An 18,831-nucleotide genomic window follows, 5' to 3' on the forward strand; every position below is an offset into this window, starting at 1 on the left:
GAAATGTCTCTATATACTAGATAGAGTCTTTGGCAGTCAGCAGAATAATGGCATGAAAACCAAATGTGATGGGAGACACTGTTTGTGGAAGAACCACAAGCTTTCCTTGCAATGAAACATATGAGAGAAAAGTTCGTTATTATTAGCAGAGGGCACTGTGGAAACCCCTCAGGATGAATTCAAGCTTGAAAAATTCTTGCTGAATAGAGAAAAGCAGATTTGTTCCAGGTTAGCATCATTCAGGGAAGGGCAAGCATGCAAAAAACGCTTTGTCAAAAGACTGGATCCCGGCTTTTTCAGTACTGTACAGGAGATATTTTAATACGATGGTCTGCTGTTTGGTGAATACTTTATACATGTAATTTATGTCACTTATAAGTGGAGAGCAATGGAGGTCTTTGTTTATCTGTAGACATCTTCAGACATGATAATCCATGTGTTAAACTCTGTTTTGGGTAAAAAAATCCTTGAGGAATCTGGGGTAAGTGGGATTTCCAAGTAATAAGTAAACTAGAGGCATATTGTTCTGTAGGGGTGGCAAAGCCATGAGATCACAAGTTTATCAACAGTGGCAAATCCTCCAAAGCAAGATCAAGGTCACCCAACTGCTGCAGGCAGGGTAAACTGTCACAGTCACTTTAGGAACTGATAATGCAGGGTGCATAGACAGAGCATCCACTCTTCTGGCAAGTACTTACCAGAGTATCCCTGGCGTGCTTTATAAAAGCCAGCAGTCTGTTTGAACCTTAGGAGTCCCTCCACCTTTACATCACCTTTAACTACAGCCCCGTGGGCATTAATAAAAGCTTGAGTCACGATTTCCTACTGATTACTGGGAGCAGTCTGCCACCTACTGCCTATACAAGCTCTCTGTGTTTGCAGTCTTCCACCCAAATTGTAACTCTTGTTTTAAATGGGATTTAGCCCACTTCAGTGCTTCAGAACTGGAGCCAAACTCATCTTGGATGTTAAAAGGCCAGTTCTGCCCTTCCAGAACTAACATAATTTTTAAAGGAGTAAAAAAGAGACTCCTAACGATTTTCTTCTAGATCATATATGCAGGAAGTTGATGTGTAGGTTAGTGTCAAATGAACATATCCTTCTGCTTCAGAAAATAAGACTTCACTATGCATTTGGTTCAGGTATTAAGCAGCATTTTTTTTCACAGACTCCTACGCAGTCATATTCAGTGACTAAACTTCAGAGGATAATTACTTTTATGACCTTCACTTAGTCTGTGTCCATCTTAATCTGTGTTCTATAAAAGGAAGGATGGAATAATTATATTGTGATTGATAGATCAGTGTATCCCTAGTGCTATGTGCTATTTTTTGGATATCTTCTACTCTGCTGAAGTGGTGTGTGACATTTTTCAGTTACTTTATCCAACAAGATAGATGTGTAGCATAGGTTTTTCTTCCCCTTCACCCCCCTTTTATTTTTAATAAAAGCATGTAGTACTGTAAGTTGAGTATGTTAACTACTCGCCTGAAAGCACTTGCTTGAAATCAGTAGCACCAGCATTAGATAACTGTTTAATGTATTCAGTGACTTTGCTTGTCTGAAAGCTATTGTTAGGAGCCTTTTTAATCAACAGCTGAAATTTCAAATTCATCTTGCAAAAAAATTATTGATGATAGCGGGGAAAGGAAAATAACTTAAATCAAACTACTAAATTCCTGTAGTCAGCTAATGCAACAGAATCCATAAACAGAGAACATGAGAAGAAGCATCTTTGATCAGAGTCTAGCTGTTGATTGCAGGCTTAGCTTTGTATTCAGTCAGGCTCTGTATGCCAACCACAGACTTTTCACCAGTATTTTCTCATTTCTTGTTGGTTACAGTGATAAATCCATCCCATCATATCTGGACACTCAGTCTGACACTGGGAATTTCAGCTGGGGATTTTTCAACATTTTGTCATTTGAAGTCAAAGGCTGTTGTCACACAGATGCAAGCTTCCCATTAGAAGTCAATGAAAGACACACTTGTTCTAGAAATAGATTTTTCAGGCCTGCCAATACTGAAACTTTGTAGTTCTCTAGTTTGGGGAAAATCTAGAACATAAAAATTCTTTAAAAACTAAGCTATTAATGGATAAGCAATAATAAGTAATATTATTATTGGACAAGCAAATAAGTAATCTGAGAAAAGTCTCATGGCAAGGAAATTCCCACCTCCAAGTTTCCCTTCAAGATATTATACTAGTGTACTTATTGAAAATTATGATATACTGAAAGCAAGTTAACTGTTGCAACAAATTTATACAGCTTTTAATAGTAGTAATCACTGTAAAAAAAAAAAAGGCATTTCTTGAGGTAGCAGAATTAACAATCAGAAACTGATTACTAACTTTGTGTTACCTTTTATAATACAGAGCAATGCTGCTTGAAGTACATTCAAGACAACACATGAAGGAGTGAGACATAGAGTATATATGAGACAAAAATAGCCAAGGGAATGTGAAGATATGTAATACACTTGGAGCTACCTGGTGGAAATCCTTACCTGTGTGATTACTCACCACACATGCAAAGTTCCACTGACTCCTATCGCTTACACTGAGAGCGTTTGCATAAGCAAAGGCTTCCAGAGTTAGGTCCTCCTAGATGGTAAAGGCATGAGCAGTTAATGAACTAGTAAGATGAAAACATCTCAGATTTTGGGCAGGGATATTAAGTCTCTCTAGGAAGTTGGGAGAAGGAAATAAATTCCTTCTAGGAAGAACAAAACAAAACACAACAAAACAGTAATATTCTGCACTGGGATGCCTGAAGCCAATAGCTATCAGGAGCTGAATGTAAAAGGATACAAAATCACATGTGATCTGCTTGTCACAAGTTGGAACATTGTCAAACCCAGCTCCAGTTTTTTAGTTTTGCTTTTAATCAGCAAAATCCATGCTGCACCACTGGTTGAACTGAAATCAATTTAGGGCCACGACTGAACAGTTTGTCTTTTATCTGCCAAGTCATCCCTCTGTGCTTCTGTCAAAAGCTCTATTGCTGTTCCTAAAAACCTGAGTGCATCAGATCTCTAAGCACTGGTCAGAGGGAAAACCAAGTTATATTCAAAGACATAATTGCTAGTTGCTTTTGCATAAGAAAAGAGCAGAAAATATATAAATAAAATATTTCAGCTTCTCTAAATGACTACTAAAATGCTTAGTTTATTCAAATGCAATAAACTAACAATTCAGTTTTAGGCTATTGCTGTGTGGAGTATGTTCTATACCTTTCTTGACCTCAGTCTTACTTGTGCATACAAAAGTTTTCTTGGAAGGGTCAGGTCACTTTAGATCATAAGATTCACATCAGAAGTAATTAAATCAGCATATCTGGTGTTATGTAAATAATTACCTCTTCATAAAAGATTCAGTTTGAACATGTCCAGTGCCTGTTTTGGTAACAAACCACTTATTTTGCAGATGTGCAGAAAAAGTGTCAGTAAAAAGCTTGAGCAATTATGAAATTGGTTTATCATTAATTAATTTTATTCTTGACACCCCAGTAGTGGAAGAGAAATAATGAACAATGAATTACCGAAATGGAATTTGGACCAAGAACAGAAACAAAAGAATTCTGTGCTTGTATGATAGAGGATATGTTTCTTCTCATGGCTGTTATAACATCACCTCAACTGGGGGACAGTTCAACCATTTTTAAACATCTTAGTCTACCCTCAAGTAGATGGTATTTATTTGCTGGCCAACTAATTAAACAAGCATACCAGCTAATTTCAGTTCACTGTTATGTAATTTATCAAATAAATAATTAATTCATATAATCCAAGCCTGATTTATTAGTGTACTACAATAATAATTCAATACTTTCTAGAAATAAAGAGGTGTAAATAGAGATACATGCATGTTTCTTTTTTTACATGCCTCTCTGCCTTACACTAAAAATGGGACAGCAGAAGTTCAGGGAAATTTGGCCAAAACCCCAAGCATTAATAGCATCATTACAAACTAGTGCTAAATAAGATTACATAAGTATCCATATGCTTAAAAACAACAGCATATGCCTTATATACCACTTGATGGTCACGATCTGTGTCAAAGCAAAGCAAAAGGAGTGGGAAGATAATATAGATAATATACTGCCTGAAACAGATTCTAGAAATAGTGTTAAGTTACTGTGTGCATTTCTGCCTTGCTTGTTGTGCTTTCTCAGATTCATATACTTCTGTTTGCATTAATTTGGCCAAATGGCCCAGTCATCTGATTACAGACAATTTTAAGGATATTAATGGTGAAATACTTTTTCATCATTCAGAAGCAACATTTCTGAAAGCTGAAATGCTGGTATCTCTGCAACACCGAGAAATTGGTAAGGGCCTCAGTGATCCAGTCATAATGAGAAAACTGAAACCAGCGACAGCATGAAGAAAATGAAGGTGAAACTGTAAAGGCCTAAGAAAAAAAAAACCTACCAACCTACCTACCAAAAGAAAGCAGAAAGTTCCAAAGTTCTGCTTCTACTTATTACAGGAAAAAGGAAAGAGCCTGAAAATTATGCTCCTTTTTATGACTCACTGTATCTGGCATTCTTACAGTGTAGATGTCATTCAATAAGAGGAGAAAGGCAAACTATTAGCTTCTCTATGTCCGTGGTTTGCAATGCAGGAGTTTAGCATTACTGCAGTATAATGCTACACTCTCCTGTTGTTAACATGGATGTAATCTGATTATCACTGTAAATAGCTCATAACATGAGCTTCATAAGCACATCACCTGTGCCCATCTCCTCTGAGCCTTCTTCCAAGGACGGGGTGTGTTGCCTGGTGATATTCCCCACCCTGGTTCAGACTAGCACTAGTGATCACTGGTGTTGCACAGTGAGCTTAATACATTCACATACGAATGACCAGACCTCTTGCCTGGGCACAGTGAGGCTGAGAACATATGCCTATAGGGAATACCAGTGAGCCCACCTCCATGGGTTCAGTCCTTGCTCCACTGTGCCATCATTTGTGTGAGCACCAGCAAGGATTCATGTGTCAAAGACAATGTCCCAGATGTCCCATTTCTTAATCTGCTGTCTGTTCCTGCCAAGCTGTATGATCTGGTCCAGGGTTCAGCAAAGAGCCTCCTCAGTGAGCAACCCAAAGGACAGCAGCCACTCACCTCTGTTTGTATGGATGCCGCTTGCTTCATGTCTCCTTGGTGCTACAGGGACAAGGAGGTCAGTGACTTGTGGGCCAGATGGAGCTTGTTGGTCTTGTAGTACCAAGAAGACTTGGTGGCTGCCTGTCCCGACCTACAGGCTCTGGTCTATCCAACAGGTCTGAGATGGCAGGAGGAGTTAATGTTTTAGTACCAGATATACCTATTTGAAGATATTTGACATTATGTTGGATTTTGATTTAGAAGAGTGATACAGCAGTATGCCAAAATCACAACACAAGCCTGACACAGTGATTGTAATATACAGTAGAATCACAATATAAACTCCCAATGCCAGTCTCTACGTGCCCCACTGTCACAACTGGGAAAGTTTTATCCTAATTAGAGAGGTCCCAAACCATGGATTGAATAAAAATATAGTCTGGAAATGTTCAGATAGTTTGCATAGTGAGGCATTCTTAGTATTTTTTTCCTAGCAGTTTACATTCTGCTGCCTAATTTGTGAGAGTGAATGTTGTAGTTGTTACCATGTTAAGTCCTGGCTCTCATTTTAGCCAGTACTTCTGAAGGACAAATCTTGCACTTCACTGAAACCAAGTCCTGATTGTCAGGGGAAAAGGAGAACCTGCATAAGGCTGGGAGTTATCTGGAGATTCAGAGTCAAGGACTCTAGGGTAATTGCGCATAACTTTTCAGATCTGAGATCTGTCTGCATCGAGGAGGAGGGACAGCTTGCTTGAAATGTAAAAAAGAGATGGGGGGGGGGGGGAAGAGCAGCCTAGATAAGACGTGTATACTACAAACCATATCTACACAAAGCTATACTAACCTCTGAAATACTGGTAAAAAGTTTCTGTGGAGAGAAGGGGTAGATTTTCAGCAGCAGCAGCCAAAATGTGGAGAGCAGCAGGTGTTGTGCATCCCATTCTCTGTGCCATGGTGCTGGAGCGAGAGACATCTGGTGAAATCTCATAATGAAACAGTCAAATGCTTTGAGAAGTTGAACAGAGCTCAGCAAAGCAGCTCTGAACTAACATGGACTGCCTGCCTGCCACTAAACAGATAATTGCACTTTGTTTATTAATGGAAATTTTTTTGAAATTAAAATATACTTTGGTAAAATACACCATGAAAATGTGTTCTCCTTCTGGATCCTGCATATAGGGGATTAAGCTATTGTCAGCATCTCTATTAAATACACTGATAATGCTTGAGATTGAATTGTTAGAAAAGCAACACAACCTGTACATATTATGCAACTTAGATTTTTTAGCTATAAGTCTTTTCATTGCTGCTGCTGTTATTGGTAGTGATCTGTTCATAGATCGATTAGAGTTGGGGAATGTTATTAGGCCACAAAACGTTTTCTTGTTTTTGCAAAACCACCTTACAGCTGTATCATTCATAAATGGCTAGTCTGCATTTCTCAGCTACCAGTCATTCTAAGTGGTAAAGAGCATACTACTGGACTATGGGAGGGGTTTTTAAAAAAAAAAAAAAAAAAAAAAAAAATGAAAGAATTCTTCTGATTCATATTCTTTCTCATGAGGTTACACTTTCAGTGGCTTGACCTGCAAGTTATGTCATCATAATCTTCTCTGCTCTTCCCTGTGCTTCAAGTTTTTCATAGAGGAAAGGCAGAATATCCTCAAGGATATTCTTACTCTTTGAAAACAGTAAGAATTTTCTAATTCTCTGAGACACTGTGGGCAAAGTTAATAATTCCTGTTTGTTTATTTGTTCACAATTATTTCCATTGGGCATTAAAATCCCACGCTTATTTCTAATTCTGGGATTTGACCCCAGGCTAGGGAATCAGAGAATTAGTATTTATTTTTTTCTCTATATGCTGTACAGGCTAAAGTGAGGAATTAAGCATAAATGAGTGATCCTCTCATAACTGTCACTGATGAAAACTTGCAGTGCCTAAGGAGAGAACCTGTTGCTTGGTTTTCAGAGGTCCTTCTGGTTTGGATGACCAAACTTAAATACCTGAAAGACACCAGAGCTATAGATACATTGAAGGAATCTCACTGTGATTCCCCCAGTAGTTCTACCAAAAAATCCCTCTGACTGAATTTTCCTACTGTCTCATTAATTTACTCTGAAAAATGTTCAAAATCACTTCTTGGGAAGCAGTTTTTCCTTTTTTGTTACTTTAATTACTGAACATAAATCTTGGACACTCTGTCAGTCAATCTCCAGTTTCTCAAAGTAGTAGCATTCCTATTCCTGAGCTAGTATTTAAATTTAACTTAGCTCTTTCCACGAGAATCAACCTTTAACAAATAAATTGACAAAGAATTTGATAGTTCAAAGTCTTAAGTGTTTGAATTTCCTAAGGTAGAAGCATGTTCTCAAATAGATAAGGCATGTAAAACATGACACAGCATGGTGCAACATAGATGAATACATTGAATAAGCCTGCAATGTATGGTATCATCTCTTTTGGTTCTACTGTCCACAAAAAGAGACAGAGAGGGAGTCAAATAGAAATTTTGCTATTTTACAGGAGTGTGTTTTTCTAAGAGATACATGATTTTTAAAGCTTGTGCTAGGATACTTAGAAATTATACACAATAACATACAGAAAAGGAAACTAATGTCAAATATTAGAAGCAGAAGGGTGTTGTGAAAATAAATTAATTTATGTTCCTGGAGCACTCAAATAGTGTACTGAAGAACGTCACAGGAATGTCAATATGGTAATTAATAAATCTGGAACTTGAATAATAGAGTTTGTACAGCATACACTAAATAAATCTTGGGCCAGCAAACTGAGCAATGTGGATAGAACACATTATCACATACATGTTGATCCCATGAGTCCTTTCATCTTGTGGAGTGAATAAGGCAAAGTTCCTATGGAAGAAAAACGGTACATGAGCATGCAACAATTTGCAAAGGCAATCCTAACCTCTGGAATTTTTTAACTTTTAAAGTATTTTGGGTTTACGGTGTCAGTATTGCACAGCTGTTCATGCGTGTAGGTGTATAATTCTCCAGGTTTATTAAAGAAAAATCCACATAATTATGATGTGGGATTATAACATATACCACAACTAGATCTGCAACAGAGATCTCTGAGAAGAGTACTAACAGTAACTAACAACAGAATTAAGTTGACATCCACCAGAGAGGATGTTAAATACATTTGGGCATTAGGTTTCTCAGAGGGAGTCATGCTGGAGAAACCGTGGGTTCTATTTTAGCAGACTACTGTGGGTACTGCTTCTTTAGCCCTGGCTTTTTCAGCCTGTTGCTCCGCTAAACCCTTTCTTCCTCTCCTTGCTTCCACATTTGAATCTTCCCAGCATCTTATGTTGACTCAGCTCCTAGTCCTCACAGTATTCCTCAGCTTAGTCCCTGTCTCCTTCCCTAACCATTCCCAGTCCTTCCTTTCAGCTACTTGTACCATTAACAGTGTTTCCTTATGCCAGGTCTAGATGTTTTTCTGGATGTACCCAACCTGGCTTAATGCAGTCAAAAGAGAAGGTAGTTACAGACTACCTCTATGAAACAGTTGATATTTTCTTTTACCTGGAATAAACAATGTATTTCTCCTTTACTTTTTCCTTTGAAAAAAACATAACCACACATTTTTTGTACAATGTAAATCTGTTAATAGTTGTTACATCATTGTCCAGTGCTACTAAGGTCCATAGAAAGACTCATTGTACTATGAATAACATCTGAGATATTAAGTAAATCTGTTACATTCACTGTACCCACCTAAACTACTAAGACTGGATTGCAACTAATATTGAAACCTATCTATTGGAAGGTAAAAGAGTTAAAAGATAATCTGCAGATTATCTTCAAAGGACACACCAAAAAGACCAAGTTATACAGGGATATGCAGCATGAAGAGATCAAAAGTTAATACGGCATTATTTACTGCACATATGTCAATGCCAACAGGAAAGGATTATCCAAACAGAAGAGAAGAGCTGATTGTAGCCAAAAGGAATAGTGTGAATATGAATGCAGTTTATCATGAATCACTGTATTGAAGATGCACCTTATTAATAATTCAACAAAATTCAGTAACAATATAATGAAGTTAATTAGCTTAGGCTGCATTTATTATCAAGCTATTGGCTGAGATAACAAAGAAGTTATCATTTAACGAGTCTATCAGGAAATATAGAATTATTAATAGGGAGCATCCAGAAATTACCTTTTAATTAATCTCACAGAGAAGATAAATTATCAATATTATCTACATTTATTTTTAGACAAAATATGTCAAGATACATAAACATTTGATGTGAGCTTTGAACTGCTGGTACATCGTCAGCATAGTCTTAATACACCTTTGGGATAACAAAGAGTAGTACAAAGACTAGTGCAGTACTGTGGGGCTAATTCCCAGAAGACCCCCTGTGTAACCTGTATTTTGGCATCTGCAACAAATTAGTAGTAAAGATGCCAAGATTCATGAGAGAGGTTTTTAAAGGCACCTTATTTTATTGGTTTCAGGTGGGACTTGTACACTTACCTCCCTCTTGTTCCGTTGAAAATCTTTCTGTTATCCTCTATCAGTCAAGTCCTATAATTAGGCATCAAAGTATTATTACTGCTGTCTGGTGACCTAAAAAATACAATTATTAAACATATTCCCTCTTAATTATCCTGAATTTATGCTAAGCTGTGGTGTACCACTTAGATACAATCTTTAAGAAGACTGGCTAGATCCCTATCACTTTATGGCAGAAAAAACAGTAGTCAGTCTCAGAGTGGATGGTCCTGTGCTTCCTGCACTTACAATATGTTGTCAGTAAGAAGGTGAAGTAACCATTCCTGATTCTACTAGGAATGTATTTTCTTGTAAGACAAGGAAGGGTGGAGGAATCTCTTTCTCCAGAAAGCTGACACAAGATTCTGCCCCATCATTAGAGACAGTACTGGGAAAGGGAGTTAATTTCTCTTTTGCTCGCTGTGTGCAGGATGGGTAGAAACTTGTTCTTTGTTATTACTATAAACCACAGTCTATCTCTTCTAAAAATAATAGGAACTTTGCTATTATAGGCTGTATTTAGAATCATCATATTTACTGTTGCTTCAGAGAATCCTAGCATTGCCTCTCTACTCTATCTGTACTGTAGTGTGCCTGAAGAATTCAGCCATCCTAAACCACAGTCTTTTAGATTAGGTGATGATTACAGAAATAGCCAGTGGAATGTTAATTATTTAGTAGTGGACTGGAACTCTTCATTCCTTCCAGATTTCAGTAATTGGATGGTAAAGAGAGACCTTACTCTCTAGATTGGAGGTGGTTTGAACTCTTTTGCAAATGACGGTATTTAAACTGACAAGGTCAGATTGACATTTGCAGTATTTCTTCAGATGAAAGATCTAGAAGTAATGAAGATGGGTTTGCTTCTCCAAAGTGAATTGAAGCAACGAAACATTTTATCTTTCAGGAAGACATCAAAACCATACTTTGTTATTCTTATTTTAATAATGAGAATGGCTCTCATAGATCCTGACTCTGTGACTGGGAAAACTAAGGGTGAAACACTACATTAAGGGTGAAACATTATGAGCCATCAATGTGTGCTCACAGGTGAGAAAGCCAACTGTATCCTGGGATGCACTACAAGAAGTGTGGCCAGCAGGTCGAGGGAGGTGATTCTTCTCCTTTACTTTACCCTTGTGACACCCCGCCTGGAGTACTGTGTCCAGTTCTGGGGCCCCCAATAAAAAAAAAAAAGGACATGGACCTACTCAAGCAGGACCAGAGGAGGCCATGAAGATAATCAGGGGGCTCAAGCACCTGCCCTGTGAGTTCAGGATGAGACAGTTGAGGGTGTTCAGCCTGGAGAAGAGAAGGCTCCAGGGAGATCTTATGGCAGCCTTCCAGTACTGAAAGGGGGCTACAGGAAATCTGGGGAGGGACTCTTTATCAAGGGGTGTAGGAATAGAACAAGGGGTAATGGTTTTAAACTGAAAGAGGGCAGGTTTAGATTAGATGTAAGGCAGAAATTGTTCCCTGTGAGGGTGAGGCGCTGGCCCAGGGTGCCCAGAGCAGCTGTGGCTGCCCCCTCCCTGGAAGGGTTCAAGGCCAGGTTGGACGGGGCTGGAGAACCCTGGGCTGGGGGAAGGGGGCCCTGCCCGGGGCAGGGGGTGCCACTGGGGGGGCTTTAAGGTCCTTTCCAACTCACATCATTCTATGATTCTGTGATTACTCGTGTCACAGCTAATAATAAAACTGTCATTGACATTAATGGAGTGAGGATGTTGTTCATCCTCTTTTTAATAGCTTTTAATAATAAAATTATAAAATTTAAAATTGGAAGATAGTGTTAAAATTTTTGTATTCCAGGCTTTCCAGAAACCTTTAGGTAAACAGAAAAATTAAGCTGTATCTCTAAAAATATCCAGTAGTATCATCTCACAAGAAAAAAATGACCAAGAAAACTAGAATGTTGTTGTCTGCACACAGTTATAATTTCACAGATGCTTTACCATTAAACCATTATGAAAACCTGTTCTACATTAATTTCTGAAAGATGTTTTACCACAATGCACAATATCGTTTCCATAACTTCCTGCCTGAACTGCTAAACATACCTTGCTTGTTAGTTTTTTCTCTGAATAATTTCAAAATTATTATTCTACTTTCTCTCATAACTTCTCACTCTTAATTTGTATCCTCCTTTCTTTTTATCATTCTTCTGCATTATAACCAAAGCTAACATCACTACTTACACACTTACACAACAGCATGCCCAAGAATAGAGATAGTGTATAAAGGAAAATAGACAGGTAAATACACAATTTATATTACTGAAAAACTAGCTTGGGCTGAATAAATATGCTGAAATACAGTCTATGTTGTCTGATTAAAATTTGTCTATGAAAATATTGATGCCTAGTTTGTTACAGCAATTTCATTATGCAGATGTCATTCTTTGGCCTCAAGTAATAAACACTTAACAAGCTGTTGTTTTACTTACTGTGCTTTACCCAACTATATTAACAACACAAAAAAAGTACTCAGACAAAATATAACCCCCCCAGACAAAAAAAATCCTCAAGCCAACTAATCAACAAGAAAGAAAATCCCTTCAAGCCCCTCCAAAAACTCTTCCACACACTCAGCCAAAGAAATCTTCTGAATCATATCATCCTACCTCTGAAATTAGATTTCTCCAGTTCCTAGTATGTTAATAAAACATTAAATCTTTTCTTTCCTCTCAAAGGTCTGTGACCAAAGGTAATTTATCAGGTTCCCCAGAGTAATGTTATTTTCCCATTAGCCCTATTTTACCATGGTACCGTGGATTCAGAGGACTAGTTATCAAAAGAATGGCTTATTAGTATTTAAATATCTTATGTAAAATATAAGATATGAAGGATAGTTTATATCACAAGGAAAAGGATATTAAATAATAGCAGTATACCACCTGTGATTTTAATCTTTTTTTTTTTCTCCAAGATAATTAGTTCCAGTTACAATTTGTTCCTCAATTGTCTTTTCATTTGCAGACTTTAAGAACGCTATTTTAAAGGAAAGGCGTGGTAAGGTCACGTGTTCTAATGTGAGTCATATTTCAAAATATGTCAATCTTTAGGCTTTTTAAGGAGATCACGGCAAGCTGTTATAATACTGCTGCGGTTTACATCTTGACTGGTACAGAATATGGGAAGTTGATAGAGATTTTAAAGAGTCCTGTAACAACTTTTGAGGGTAGTTAGCCAACCACATAAATCAGTGGTTCAGCAACATTAATATGGGATTTCACATTATTTTTACAAACACCTAAATAACATGAATAATTTAAAAGAGTACTTTTTCTGATTGTTCAATGTGCCCTTTATGGTTTGATGACCTACATGCTTGAAGAGGAGACTACAGGTTCATAACATTTTGTGTGGAATTAAAGCAGCTCTCTCCTTTGCTACATACTTCTGTGACGAGCATGAAACTGGTACCGGGCCTCAAAAACGCGGTCCTGGGATGCCGGAGGCAAGGAAAATGGGCAGCGCCGCAGCGGCCCAGAGCCCCACAGGTACACAATCACACGACTCCAGGAGCTGGGTACTTAGGAAAGTACCACCTAGCCCCAAACTGGCTGAATCTAGCCTAGACCAACAGACTAGACTCTGGTAAAACACAACGGAGAGTAAAAAGGGGAGGGGGATAACCCCCCGCCCCACGCTCTCCCCTCACCGCCTCACGCCCACATCTCTGAGGGGACGGGGAAGGGGAGGGGGAAGACTTTGCACGCCACTGCTTTGCGCATGCGCGCCGAGCCGCCCCCCTACCACACCCCCCCTTCTCCCCTCGCTGTTCCCGGCAGGGCGGGGCTGGCGGGAGCGGGGCGGGGCGAGCTCCGCGGGAGACGGGGGGGGGGGGGGGGCGCGTATCAGCTGACCGCGTCGCGTGACGGCCGCGGGTGTGACGGCGGCTGCGCCGGGAGGGCGGTCTTGCTGCTGGAGCTAAGATGGCGGCCTCCAGCGCCAGAGCCTGAGGGAGTTGGAGAGGTGTAGCGGTCTGCCGCCTGGCCGGGTGGAGGGCGAGGGGCGAGGGTTTCGCTCAGCGGCCCCTTCACCCTGATCGCCGGCAGCGGCTGGGAGCGCAGTGCTGGTGGGGGCGGGCCCGGGCAGCGCAGGCTCCCCGGCCAGGTAAATCCCAGCGGCGGGGGAGGTGAGGAGGAGGAGGCGGCGGCCCCCTCCTCTTTCCACAGCCCCGGGCGGGGCCGTTAAGCACCGAGGTACTGCTGGAGGTCGTGTGGGTGGGGGGCGCGCCTGGCCGTCGGGGCTGTGAGGGAAGCGGGGGCAGGGCTCCCTGACGCCGGGGGCCGATGCTTTCGCCGGCGGAGCCCCCCTCCCCCCCGTCCGTGCCCCGGCTGCGGAGGGGCGAGGGGCGGGCACGGCGGGGTGCCCGGGGCGGTGAGCGGCCGGGCCCGATCATCACTCTTTGGGACCTGCTTTATTACAAGCCACTCGCAAGCCCTCTTCGTGAACCTCCCCGTCGCGGAGAGGCTGGGCTTTTCTCTAGTCTCAGTTTACCCGGTGCTTCGCTGAGCGTGCTCTGCACCTGATGTAGCATTTGTAGCCGCGGGGCAGAATCGGTCCTTTTTCCCAGATGAGTACTAGCGTTTCCATTAAGGAAAGATACGTTATTTTTCTCCTCCTGGCCTCAGATCAAAACATACCCATCGTGAGACTCTTTGGGAAATAATTTATGAAGAGTGGGAGAGATGAAGAGGAGACTTACGCTCTCAGAGATGAGATTTTTATTTCTTTTTTGAGTGGTAATAGTATGCCTGAAGAGCATGAGCAGAACTAAATGTATCTTTCAGAAAAATCAACCCCTAATGTGCTTATTTTTCCAAGAGTTTTTGAATTTCTCCCATGAATGCTTTTCACTTGATTTTGGTTTTCTGAATGTCAAAGCAGATAAGCATACTAAATGGTTTTCTGTTTGCAGTGAGCTGCCAACAGTTTGGGGTAGATTTTCCTGTTGGGTAGTGTGGAGCTCGCACCTTCATAGCTGTGTGTCTACTGAGGGCCAAGCCCTGGGCTGTAAAAATGTTGTTTTACCCCTTCACTTGGGGGAAGAAGAGGGGGTGTATGTGTTTCTGTTTTCAGCTTAGTGCTCTCAAGCTGAGGGAAGGTTTGAGCATGTTGCTTGGGGGAAAACATAGGCATAAAAATTTATTTGGAGTCTTCCTATTAATGCACTTACTCTTTGCTCTGTGACTGCTTTTGAAGTTAATGTAATCTGAAATGTATTTTCCCTTGTTCTTTTGTGATCTTTCACAAATAAGATCTACAGCAGTGATACCGAGAAGGTGAAGTTGAGTAGATAGTTGCATTGTTTCCTGTTACTTAGCACGGATTAAACAATACCCTATTTCAGAAAATATTCCTTGTTTTAGTGCTTAAGCTTTTTGAAGCTGAAGCTTTTTCTTGATAATTAGAAGACTGTATATTTAGGCTACTTGCATGCAATGAGATACGTAGACAAGGAGGAAGGCTGTCAAAGGGACTGCTAGTGACTCAAGTTTCATCTTTGAATTGATTTAGGAAGATGCTGTTCATACAGTCTACCATGGTTTAGTTCAAAATAACAGGACCAGTCTTGTAGATGTAAAAACTATGCTTGGCTCTAGCCTGTTTCAGTTTATAGATGTGCGTCTTGGTCTAATTCCTGCCTGCTCTAGGTAGCCAAGTGCCAGAACACTTAACCAGAAATTACTGACTCCTTTCTAGTATTACTGACATTTTTTTTTTTACTTGCAATAAATTTCTAAGTGTTTGGAGGCTCAGAGATGAGTACTATAGACTTTCCAGGAACTTTACCTTGCATTTTAGCTTTGCTGGAATAAATTTCTGAATGTATTTATTTCATATGTATTGCTCACTCCTCTTGCTGTCACGTGGTATTTTTCATAGTTTCCAAACATGTATTTGTCCTGAGGGACTGAATCACTGTGTATTTCCAGATTTTAAGTGGTATGCTGGGGCTTGGTTTTAAGGATCAGATCTGTGTTTCAGACTGAGTGGGTGACTTTTCTTTTAACTTGTGTTTGAAGATCACTGACAATAAAATTTTCAGCTGGCGTTCAACCAGATGTAGCTTGAAGTGTTTAACTTTCAACTGTTTAACTTCTCAATTTGCTTCAGAAAAATTATTCTCATGCCAAAAAAACCCTTAACAATTATCCTGCCTTACTAATGAAAAATAGAACAATATTCTGAAGAAATATGACAAGATGGCTTAACTATGACTAAAAAGGGCACTTTTTTATCTTGCCCCTGTTAGTGAGTAAATCCTTCTGTTCTGATACTCACCTGTCTAGCTGAGTGAATCATATTGGTTCATTGATACAGCAGAAATCTTAATGTAGATGGAAATGAGAAAAAACAAGTGTGAAAGATTCAGGTTATCTTCAATACTGGTCGTCTGTGAGGGAATGGGAGCAGTCAGCTGGAGGATGGACACTAATGTTGTCACCATCATTTCTGACAGTAGTGATGTTGAAATTCTTGGCTTGTTTGCATCCTGGACTACAGAAGGTGGCAGTGCTGCTATCACTGAGACAGGTTATAGTAATCCTCTTTTAAGTACCTGGTGAGCCTCATCTCTTTCTCCTCTTGCAGAAAGGGCTACACAACCGATTAAGAAATCTTGGCTTCCACAGCTAAATAGGCTGTAGTACTTTAAGAGTGGAGTTTTGTTTAGGGAAGGGTAAAGATTTTAATGCTTGTCAAAAATAATCTGTCTGAAGGCAAAACTCTGCCTGTTAGTGCACACAGTGGTGAGAGAGGCAGGTAAAACCTAGACAGCTAAAATATTTCAGTGCAGAAAAGCTCATTTATTTAAATAATGCTTTTAAAGCTACAGGTGAGTAGTTGAATGGAAATCAGGCTCCAGACCTTTAATCTAAAAGTATGTAGAACCACAGATTAACAGCACCTTGGGTTTTCTCAGTGATTTGCTCTCATTTCTTTCTGGTTAATCCCTGTTTATATCCTATTGCTGTGTCTTCTCTCTCAGGAAAGTCACACTTGAGCTTGATGTGAGTATCTGTCCCTGTGTAGTATGGACTTTTCAGGAACTTTACTTTGTATTTTAACCTCTCTGGAATAAACATTTTAAAAGATATCTCAGTTTATGAAGTTTATGAGCATTTACCTTCATCTCTCCCCCCGCCCCAGAAATTTCATTTGCTTATCAGCATTTTTCTTCCTCTTCCCTGCAGTGAAATAGAATAATAATCCTGTGTGGGACTCTGAAGTGCCTACCTAGCACATGTTAGACCTGCACTTTAGAAAGATATGGAAGCTTTATAATAGAGGAATCGTATATGATCAAGAAAAAAGTCAATCTGAATTCTGCACTGAACTTTGAACTTATGTCCAAACTTCTAATTTTGTTTAAACTGAGGGACACTTATGTATAATTTTAGCTGTGCCTATTGCTTTGATGACTACAAGGTCACAGCTTTGTTTCTAACTCTACAAGTGTTAGTCTGAGACTGACTTGTCTCTGTTTCCTGAAATAAACTCTGTTTTTCCAGATGGTATTTTTGTCTGAAGAATGTGCAATCGCAGAAAAGTGGAAAGTGTATGCAAGTTGAACACAGCTTGTGTAATATACCTATTCATGTAGTCTAAGCTTATAAGGCAGGGGAAGTCCTGGCAGCACTTCAGGCCCTTTTATTTTAGGGGTTGCTATTTCTGGTACATGGAGCACAAAAATGCATCTTCAACTCTTTCCTCCAAAACCTGTGTCACTGCTATTTACAGTATTGCTGAACTTCTGTCTTGTTAAAATATCCAGGTATTGGGGAGGTGCTTTAGTGAGGCTCCCAAAGGAAGTTGCAAGTCATAGACAATATTTGGCCTGCAGGAACCTCAGATTATTTGGCTGTACTTTGCATTCAGCATGCTCTCTTTCGAACAGATGAAACATGTTTATAAACGGCTACTTTCAGAGTACTTGTTGCCTCTCCTGCAATGGAAATAGAACAACTGGACTAGGTGTTTCTCTAGTATTAAACTTTTGAGTGCGAGGAGTATGGGATATACAATGGCTGTGCTGCAAAATGTTTGAAATAGCCTTTGAAGTTTTGATTTTCTGTTATCAGGTAGCCCAGGACACTAAGATGATCATTAAAATTGGGGCCTTGTTGTCCTGAATGCTTTGAGTGAAATAAAGAATTTAACTCAATTTTTGTGTTAAGTCAGTCAACTTTTAAAAGGTCTCAAATACAGGGAGAAGTACTAAAGATGACAAGAACGTTCTCTTATTCTGGGAAATTAGTATGATATGACTGAGCAGACCACTATAGCTTACACTGGCAATATGGCTAAACGTGATTAACAATAAAACCTGATGTGCTCTGCAAAGTCAATGGTTACACTATCTCAGGTACTAAAATTGCAATGTATCACACTGTAGATAGTATAGTAAGAGTGGTGCCACACTAGTTCTGCCAGAGTGAGTAAAGGAAGATAACTTCTTGGTTTCTTCTAAAATGTCTTTGGCATGAACTACTTTTTCTCATCTTGCTCTTACTGTGGCACCATAGACAACTGAAAAATGATTGCTGGTCTTCACTATAGCAGCTCAGAACACTAGGCTATTGTTAGCCTTGTTCTCTGTTAAACTGCAGGAAAATGTGTACAAGAATTAAGTGTTGCTATATTTTTGGCATATGTTGCCTCTGTGCTTCTCTTCTCAGTGTGAGAGATAGTTACAATCACGGTCCAGAAGCACAGTGAATAAAGCAGCAAAGCTTAAAGATTTTAATGGTTTTGATCTAAGTAAAAAAATAAAAAAAAAAAGGCAGTCTAGTGAATTAGTCACTTCTGCATGTACAATACTTCATGTATCAGTATCCTGAATCTAGTTAGATGCTCGTAGTTCATAAATTAGTGTTTCTCAGTTCAATATTATCAGGACAAGATGTTTGCAAGTGTTAGGACATCTTGTTTTAAATACTCTAGAGCAGGTGGTGTTCAGGTCTGGGAGACTTAATAGAGCCAGTCAGAGGAGTCTGGTGTTGATGATACTGGAATTACAGATAAACAGATTTTATAATCCCATGCTTAGTGGAGCTAGTCTTGTTTTATGCGTTTTTAGTCAATGTCAAGAAAACTGCTTAAAAAGGGAGGTATGAAGATTGAGTATCTGGCACTTTGAAAGATAACTTCAAAACACTAAATTATCAGATCTAAAG

At 39.6% G+C, this 18,831-nt stretch overlaps 1 protein-coding gene across 5 annotated transcripts in view; it reads left to right on the forward strand.

The window, feature by feature from the left end:
• The first annotated feature begins 13,539 nt into the window (after positions 1–13,539).
• The window catches only part of DNAJC13 (DnaJ heat shock protein family (Hsp40) member C13), a 56,038-nt gene continuing 50,746 nt past the window's right edge, over positions 13,540–18,831 (forward strand). For 2 of the 5 annotated variants that reach the window (XM_032991205.2, XM_042806381.1), the window contains exon 1: positions 13,541–13,762. The gene's annotated coding sequence lies outside the window, so the exon portion shown is untranslated. Of the gene's footprint in view, positions 13,852–18,831 lie in introns of all 5 variants that reach the window. The other 3 variants (XR_004406847.2, XM_042806380.1, XM_032991206.2) reach the window with 3 other exon arrangements.

Source organism: Tyto alba, unplaced genomic scaffold, assembly GCF_018691265.1.
Source record: "Tyto alba isolate M040663 unplaced genomic scaffold, T.alba_DEE_v4.0 Super-Scaffold_46, whole genome shotgun sequence".
Lineage (NCBI taxonomy): Eukaryota > Metazoa > Chordata > Aves > Strigiformes > Tytonidae > Tyto > Tyto alba.